Consider the following 10,040-nt stretch of genomic DNA (forward strand, 5'->3'; position numbering starts at 1 on the left):
ATTTTGTCTTATTCCCTGGAAATAGCATCATAATCACACAATATTAAAATTTACCATTTACGTGAAGGTGAATGAAGTGTGGATTATTCAGTGGCAAAAGGCAGGATTTAATTGGGTCCTAACCTTAAATTTGAAAATAATGTTTGGTTGGAAGTTCTTTTTACAATTAGCAGAGAGTATGATGGCCAAGCTCTCAATACTCCTGGATAAAATATTCATGAATTGTGAGAGCCCTGAACAGGTCAGAGGCGAAGATCACGGGACAGTATGTATAGAGCACTTGCTTTCCATATCATGATGATTAGAAATTTCCTATGAATCAGACTGGGAAAATGGAGAGACTAAGATATTAACAACAACAAGAAAATGGTACAAAGAACAATTTATTTTCACAATGAACAGTTTTCTATGTTTATTTACTCAATACAAATATATACTTCCAAATATCTATATATTTGTTTTGATTCTCTCCTTTAGTTTATGTTTAAACACAGCCCAACTCAAGCTTTTCTCTTCTAGCAATCTGTAGACTTATAATTTTTCTCTCTATGGCTAGTCTTTTCATCTCCTGAAACCCAATTTTCCCTTGAAAATATTTATCCAATCCTGCCCAAACCCAGTGCCACAATAATAGTTTATTATTTTGTACCATACATGCTGGGATTATAGCTAGTTTGGTGACAGAGAGCAAGCATCAGCCTCCACCATTCATTTTCTTCATGCACACATTTATTTATTCACTCAAAAAAAGTTCAATGAGTGTGAGTGATGGCACTGTTGGGCTTATTTTCTGTACTCAGAAAATAAACATAAAAAGAACAAGAACATATCTGCTGGAAGGGGGTCATAATTTCCCAAGTAAGTCTTACTGTCTAGTTATAATACTTACTACTTACTGGCCTAAGTATTAAAATTTTTCAGCATTAATTAGAGAATACTGACATGGTATCATTAAAGGTGCTAACTAGTAAATGGAAAAAATTAAATTATTTCTCTTTGATCTTTCTAGAAATTACTATGATCTTCTGCTATGTGGTCATAAATAAAATAGGTTAAAATAGAGGGAGACATGACTGCAAGGAAGCTGTATTCTGTTACAGCAGGTAAAGAAACCAATATTTAATTGAGATGATCAAACTGTCCTGTCGGATTATCATTGATGTCTGTGAAGATATCATCTTAATCCATGAATTGGAATGGCTTACATCTTCTGTGATTTTTAGGATTTCCAGTGAAAATTCTCTATTAGGTCAAAAAATACACTGAGAATTAAGCTAAAAACAGGAGTGAAGTATAATGTCCTGTACTCTGAACTATGTGACATACACTTAAAAGTTATTTAAGAAAATAATGTATAAACCTTAATTTGGGAGTCTGATATTGTTTGGCTCTGTGTCACCACCCAAATCTGATCTTGAAGCTCCCATAATTCCCACAGGTTGTGGGAGGGACCCAGTGGGTGATGACTGAATCATGGGGGCAGGTCTTTCCCATGCTGTTCTCGTGAGAGTGACTAGGTCTCACGAGATCTGATGGTGTTAAAAACAGGAGTTTCTCTGCACCAGCTCTCTCTTTTTGCCTGCTGCCATCCATGTAAGATGTGACTTGCTCCTCCTTGCCTTCTGTCATGATTGTGAGGCCTCTCCAGCAACATGGAACTGTAAGTCCAAGTAAACCTCTTTCTTTTGTAAATTGCCCAGTCTCAGGTATGTCTTTATTGGCAGTGTGAAAATGGACTAATACAGGGTCATATCTAATTCTAATTTGAAGGATACTCAGTGTAAAACAATCAGAATAGAAGAACAGGGACATTGACCATGAATGAAGACAATCCTGAGAATACCAATGAGGGAGGATGCTACTGGGCAGCTTTCCAGGGGCCAGCAGCACCCAGTGAGGCCAGACAGTTTGTACTGAAAGGTGAGCACCAAGAAACTCATCCCATGTAACATCCTATTGTTATTATATTCTTTTGAATGACATCGGTTGTCTAAATTTTACTCCAATAAAATAAAAGTGGGGTGCCAATCATCAAGTCATAACATATTAAATATGTAAACTTAAATGTATGAAAGAGGATGCCCTGGGATCTGGGTACAATATCAAATATAAATCACTTAGCTATCAAAAACATTGTCTTAGTCTAGAGCCAGATAGTTACTCAGCCTCAAGAGGAGTTGGGTTTTCATGTTACGGGTCAGAATTCATGATCTCTTGAAATTAGATAGTGTCATCTCATATTGCACTCTCATGCTAAAGAAAGTGGGAAGAAAACATAGTGATTACATTCAGTGTGGTCTTCAAAGCCATAAAAGTTTCAACAGTGTTATTTTCACATGCTCATATGAGATAAAGCTGCTGACATCATGAGTAGATGCAAAGCACATCATGTGGAATCCCAGTAAACAAATAAGCAAAGTGGTAAATTTGGATTCTACTTTTGGTTATTTGAGTCAACGTAGCCTGGACAATAAATACTAATTATATTTGATTATGTGTTAATATTATATATACATATTTGTATACTATTATATCAAATGCAACTATATTTCATTAGTTTGTTCTTATATATTAACAAATATAGTTATATACTTGTTATAATATGAGTAGATACATCAGGTTTGTTTGTGAGACATAAAAATATAAAATAAAAGTGGCATAAATAAGATGTATATAAATAAAACCATTTGTAAACATAAGCTCTCCAGGGCTTGAAGAGTAGCCCCACAATGATTTCTCTCTTATCAATCTGCTATTATTTAAAGATAAATTTCACCTTCTAGTCCAGGCAAGCAGCTCTAACCATTATATCTGGATGGTGCTTTTTTGTTTATTTTTGTGTTTGTTTTTGTTTTGCCTTTGAAATAAATTTCTGTTTTATTAACAATATTTTCTGCATACAATCGAAGACATAATATTATAAATATTTGTTTACTCATGAAATTTAATTGTTCATTTAACTCTTTCTAGCCCCTTTTCATAACTTCATTAACCAACAATGTTTTATTTAAACTTTTTTGTTTTGAAATAATTATAGACTCAGACCCACAGAAAGTTGCAAAAATAGTATAGACAGGTCTTATGTAACTATCATCCAACTCCGCTCAACAATGACATCTTATTTAAATAAAAAGCACTATGAAATCCAGGAAATTAATTAGAACAGTACAATTATGCAGACTACAAACAGTATTCTGTTTTCTTTATTTTTTGCATACATTTACTTTTGTATGGTTCTGTAAATAATTATATAACAATTATTACAAAAATGGATTTCGATGTATAATGATCATTATAATGAAGATACAGAATTGTTCCATTACTACAAAATGCTTACCTCATGCTAACCCTGTATAATCACCCTACATTCTCTTTTCTAACCCCTGGCAACCACTAAGATGTTGCCCATCTCTATAATTTTGCCATTTCAAGAATTTTATATTAATGAAACCATACAGTATGTAATCTTTTGAGACTGCATTTTTTTTTCCCCTAAGCATAATATCCTGAAGATTGAATGAAATCACTGCATGTATCAATAGTTCATTCCTTTTCATTGCTGAATAGTATTCCATTGTCTGGATGTACCACAGTTTGTTTAACCATCTCACAGGATATTTGGATCATTTCCAGTTTTTAGCTATTGTAAATAAAACTTCTACGAATATTCATGTACATACACACACACACACACACACACACACGTTTCATTTCTCTAGGATAAATAACCAAAAGTGCAAGTGCTGGGTCCTATGGTAAGTATATGTTTAATTTTGCAATGAACTTCCAGACCAATTTATTGATTGGCCGTATCATTTATGTTTCCACAAGCAGTGTAAGAGAGATCCAGTTTCTTCACAACCTTGTCAGCAATTGACATATATTTAAAATTGTTTAACCATATTAATAGATATGTATAGTGTCTCATAGTCACTTTCATTTGCATTTCTTAAGGGCTAATTGAACACCTTTTACTATGTTTATCTGTCCCTCGAATATTGTCTTTGATAATATATCTGTGAAACACTTTGCTCATTTTTTAATTGTATTACTTGTTTTCCTGCTGTTGGGTGTAGAGAGTTCTTGAAATATTGTGGATATGAGTATTATGCCTGATATGTGATTTGCGAATGTTTTCTCTAAATCGGTGGCTTGTGTTTTCATTTTTTAGTATAGTCTTTCCCAGAGCAAAAGTATTTAATTTTGATGAAGTTTAATATTTTTTTTTCTCTTGTGGATCATGACTTGATGCCATGTCTAAGAATTTTTTGCTAACCCTAGGTCATGAAGATTTTCTCCCATATGTTGTTTAAAAAGCTTTATAGTTTTACATTTTATATCTATTTTAAGTTAATTTTGTGTAAAGCATGGGCTTCAGGTCAAAGTTCACTTTTTTTGGAAGTTGATGCCAATTGTTTCAGCACTATTTGTTAAAAAGAATCTCTTTCTTCCATTGAATTGGTTTTGCTTATTTGCCAGCAATCAGCTGGGTGTTTGTGTTTTAAACAGCAGGAAGGTAAAAGAGAGAAGAGAAGGTTCATGGTCACACCATTTGCATGGGAAAAATGAAATAGGGTCTTTGTTACAGGTAGGAATATATCCAGCTAAAAACTGAAGTGCCTGTTACCATATAAGAGGAGGATAATGAATATTCAGCAACAATTAGAAGTCTTTACCAGGGCAGCTATCATTTCAAAAAACACAAAAGTAAAAAATGAAAATGAAAGCATGATTCAGCAGTGTGGCCGATTTTCCTTCTCATCAAGTTCTGGCAGAGAAGTGAAATGGCTGACATCTCTGGGTGCTCAAGGTCCCCAAGTCCTTTCTGCCTGCCTCACTATGCGAACTTTAATATTCAATGCCAAACCGTTCTCCTCCTTCCTTCTTAAATGCTGACTGTAGTATTCTAACCTTCGACTGGTAACCACCCTTGATTTCTTTCAGGTACTTCTGCTTCACTCATGGTTCACGATTTATTTCTCGAAATAAATAACTCTGGTTAATTTCAGGGGAGTTCCTTTAAGCTAACAACTCTACCCTAATCTGAATATTTTTGGAACTTGAACATTATCTTGATTCAAGTAAAACATAATAAAACTACTGAAATGGAAGAGCACAATCCCTTTCCCTACACATTGAAAGTTATGAGGGAAAAGCGAGTGATGGAAATGAAAAGTAAGGCTGTATTGAATCTCGAGCCAAGTACACATTCGCACCAAGAAACTGCAAACCAAAGCTACTAGGGCAGTTGAGAGAATAGAAACTCACCCTATCTCAACTGTATTGGTAGTGGCTGTGTATGGCTTAATGTTTAAATGGTGCCCAAGCATCTTTGACATTTTTAACTCAGATGAGAAACAGCTAAACATCATTAGAAAATTTGCCCTGTTTAATCATATGCTGAACCCTTTCTAGTTCCAGAGGAGGATTAGTCTGGTCAGCATCCAGTTGACTTGGCATCAAGGTGCAGCTGGAATGGGAGCTTCGCTAGAACAGGGAATGAATGTCGTCGAAACATGAATCAGGTTTCCTGAGACCCACTGTGTGAAATATTGGCATTCCTGTTACTATATTATATTTTCTCCTTCTAAAACTGTTACATTTTGTAACATAACCTAGGCTTTTACAGAAGTGACAAAAAGGTAATTCGACACTTAGAATGTTCAAGGGTGCTCTGGAATGATGATTGTAGCTCTTTTTGTGGTACTGCAAATATGAACATTTTAGGACCCAAATTCTTTTTACATTACAGAAAACTGAGAAACTAGATCAACCAATAATAATTATATAAGCTTCAATGCTGGTTTGTAAAAATATGTCAAAAAATTAACATGCCTGCCCGCATTGGATATTAGATCTTATCAATTCTGATTGCTACAGATGTATGCAAAAAAAATCATATCATTAATGGCAGATGCACTTAAACACATTTATCACTGAGCTTTGATGTATATCTACAGAGTGTGTTTAACAGTTAACTTTGACTTACATTTCACTATAGTAAAAATGTTAGGGTTAGGTACAGGGAAAGAGCGTAAGTCCTGCATTTGTGGAATTGGAAGTGATTAAGAGAGTGGGTTTTGAAGTCAGGCAACTGAGTACTTGGCAAGACTATTTAAGAGATAATGAACTCAGGTGAATTTCTTAATCGTTCTGTGCCTCAGTTTACTCACATGTAAATGAAGGTAATATAAATACCATATACAGTAGTACAGCAAAGAAGATAATCCATATAAATTGTTTGAAGGATTGTTGAATATTTTATTCATATCACATGCTCCAATATTGCTTGTTACTTATTCATTCATTTCCTCATTCAACAAATATTTAATTGCTAAAGTGCCTACCGTATACTTATGGTTCTAGTAGCTTAGAATTCATTAGTAAATAAAACAGAAAAAATCTTTGCCTTTGGGAGGCTTTTTTTTTTTTTAATCTTTGGAGGTAAGCTTTATATCCAACATTTTTGCTTGACTGATTTATGTTAAAATAACTCATGTTTTACTGCAGCTGAAACATTTAAACTTCAACTCACATATTATCAGTAATTATAATCACAATTTTGTCTCTTCAGAGATGGCCCAGAGAAGTTAGTCTCAATTCCATTACTGGCTTGATTCAGTAGGAAAATACCCCTCTTACAAAAGAAAGCTTTTATATATTGTATACTTGAAAATTGCTAAAAGAAGAGGTTTTAAATGTCCTAACCACAAAAAAGTACATGAGGTAATGCATATTTTGAATAGCTTGATTTAACCATTCCACAATATTTATTTATATCAAAATGGCATGTTTTACACCATAAATATGTGCAATTTTTGTCAACAAAAAATAAACAAATAACTGAAATAATGTATTGTTTTTAGAAAGAAGGCCTTTAGAAGGGTGGTTGTCTCTGCAGATTTTAACAGACACAGATAGTAACATCAAATTTTATTCCTTAGTCCTTGGCTCTTCAACAACTTATTTCTTCTTTTAACATGTTTTTAAGGACATTAGGACAATGTGTCACAAGCCACATTCTATGCTGTCATTTATCTTATGCTGGATGATAGTAAATAAACTTACAGCTTTTCTTAAAGAATTTAAGAATAAATGTCATTTACAGAAGAATTATTTTGATACACTTTAAAATAACTAAAAAAGTGTGACTGGATTGTTTTTAAGACAAAGGATAAATGCTTTAGCCCGTTTACCATGATGTGATTATTATACATTGCATGCCTGTATCAAAGTGTCTCATGTACCCCATAAATATATACACCTACTACGTACCCACAAAAATTAAAAACTAAAAAAAGAAATTAATTTTAAAAGCCCTCAATGTGCAATATTAGCTACATATAACTGTTCAAGTGGCCTATTTTTAGAGAAAACTACCTATTGTTTTATTTTTGATAGAAACAAGTTGTTTCTAGAGCTACTTAATTGTACTGGCAAAATTTGGCAACTATGTGATTTTTGGTTTCCATAGTATCATCTTGGTTTTCTTTTAACATATATAAATAATAGAAATATCAAGTTTTTAATTATTTAATTAAAATTACTGTAGCTTTAATGTGTAATATAACATTCAGAACAACTTTAAAAATTGTTACTTTTTATGAAGCAAGCATTTCAATGACCCACTGAAGTGATCAAAACCATTGCCAAGAGACCCCTCTATCTTTGTTTTTGAGCTGCATACATATTTTGAGATAGGGTAAAAAATATAGAGAAGATCTTTCCATAATGTTTCAATTTCTTCAGGTAGAATAAAATCATTCAAAGATGCTCCTCGCTTTGGCTTATTCTCTTGCCATATCTATTTTACTCACAGATTTTATTCTTCTTTCCTTGCCTCTCCATTGCTTACCCTCCAAATATAATAAGAAATAAGTAATCAAACATGCTTAGTTAAAAATAGCAATTCATGGCTGGGCGTGGTGGCTCACGCCTGTAATCCCAGCACTTTGGGAGGCCGAGGCGGGTGGATCACCAGGTCAGGAGATCAAGACCATCCTGGCTAACACGGTGAAACCCCGTCTCTACTAAATATACAAAAAATTAGCCAGGCGTGATGGCGGGCACCTGTAGTCCCAGTTACTCGGGAGGCTGAGGCAGGAGAATGGTGTAAACCCAGGAGGAGGAGCTTGCAGTGAGCTGAGATCGTGCCACTGCACTCTAGCCTGGGAGACAGCAAGACTCCGTCTCAAAAAAAAAAAAAAAATAGCAATTCATGGGAAAATTTCTTGGTCCTCTTATCTCAGACTGCAAAGCAGACATATCTATGATGTCAATCAAATTTAGAATTGCTTTGTAAAATGCTCATCTATTTAATTTTTTTCTATCTTAGTGATATGTTAAAGACCACCTACTAAACATCATTCATTCATAATGAATTTGAACATCCATCTCTCCACTGATGGCTTGATGAATCATACTACTGTTCCCAAAAGAAATACAAGGTTTTGCCTTTTACTAGCAAAGCAAAGCAGAATCTATTGAAATCACAATAATCCAATTCCTTAATTCAGATACTCTTGGTCCAAGACTTGTTTTAACCTGGACCATCTGGATTGGTTGTATCCATAGCTCAGAGGTGATTAAGAAACTGGGAAGCCCTCCATTTTGAGAGTAAATATTGGTAAGTATTAACATTGCTTGTAGTCCTATGATGTTTCGTTTTGGCATTAAGCAAAAGGGATGGGGGATCAGTGGAGTCTCCAATTTGATGCTCATTAAGATTGCCAGAATATTTTCACTGAAATCAGATAATTTAGGATTAAATCAGCCACACAAATCTCCCTGGGTATTTTCTGCTATGATAGACCAACAATGAATGAGGTGACACATGTGGTTGACTTCATTAGGTCAGATTTTGTGGGTTATGGAAACAGAGCTGCCCTCAGCATTCTAGGCTTTTCTTAGTCTAAAAACCCATTTAGAAGGCAAATGGTCAGACAACCCCACTGTCACATTTTAACATGAAATGGTTCAGCACAGCAATATTCTCATTTAGGTTTGAAAATATTGTTATTGTGCTGCTGTAGATGACAGCCAAAGAAGAATGTTGATCAAAGTATTTGAGACATCGTTTCCATCTTTTCCTAAATATTCCCCTATTGTCACTGCTCAGTTCAACCCCCAAGCCTGAGAAACAAGTATCTTGTTTGGGGAGTTCATCATATTTAAGTAGGTGAACCTCAACTTTGTTTGCATCTACCATATAGCTCTTCTTTGTTATCAAGTATTTAATTTGTGATGAGCCTGCAGTTAGGGATTGAAAATAAATACATTTTAAGCTTATTAGATGTATGTAATTGTGTTTGAATTTGTATCATTTGAAAAACTGAAGTTAAAATGGGCTTTATAAAACCTTTTTCTCTTTAGAAAACAACAAAGCATACCTTTGAAAAGTACTATTGGCAAGTGCAACCAATGTGAAGAAAAACATACAGTCAATTTTACCTGAATTTGCTTTCACCTTGTTATTTGTTGCTATGTTTTTTTCTTTTTTTTTTTTTTGGCCTTCTGCCATTTTTAGGAAACAGTTCATTTTCTTAAACGAAGAAAGAGATTCTGAGAAGCAGAGATTCCGATTCCAAGCAATCTCCAGAATACAATTTCCAGCTACTGGTCTAAAGTATTTGGCGCTTTTAGCCGAGAATTTATAATCCTCCATCAGACCCTGCCATCTGAAATAATCATAGTTTTGTTATTTTACCTTGAAAATTGTGCTCTCTGGGACTGCCATTCAAAGAAAAATAAACCAAAAATATAGATAAAACCAATCATTCTGTCATTCCCTGTTCTGCATCTTAGTGGAGATGATGGTGACAGACGAAAATTATCTGAAAGAAGGATTGCTTCTGTATATCAACCCAAACGTAACTTGTTTTGTATTGCCAGATTACAATGCTGACTGGAGTAATGAGAAAATAAACATGGACAGGGGCATCAGTGGAAAAGTCCATCACTCAATTTCTACCAATAATAAATAAATGGAGGAAAAAAATATATTCATTACATGGTTGAAAGACCCAACACCCATAACATCT

At 34.2% G+C, this 10,040-nt stretch overlaps 1 long non-coding RNA gene across 1 annotated transcript; it reads left to right on the forward strand.

Annotated features, from left to right (window-relative positions):
* The first annotated feature begins 1,640 nt into the window (after positions 1–1,640).
* On the forward strand, positions 1,641–9,647 carry LOC134737046 (uncharacterized). The gene is made up of 3 exons (XR_010121599.1): positions 1,641–1,660; positions 1,771–1,920; positions 9,527–9,647. It is a non-coding gene; the product is annotated as an uncharacterized lncRNA (long non-coding RNA).
* Positions 9,648–10,040: the final 393 nt, after the last annotated feature.

Source organism: Symphalangus syndactylus, chromosome 6 (genome assembly GCF_028878055.3).
Source record: "Symphalangus syndactylus isolate Jambi chromosome 6, NHGRI_mSymSyn1-v2.1_pri, whole genome shotgun sequence".
Lineage (NCBI taxonomy): Eukaryota > Metazoa > Chordata > Mammalia > Primates > Hylobatidae > Symphalangus > Symphalangus syndactylus.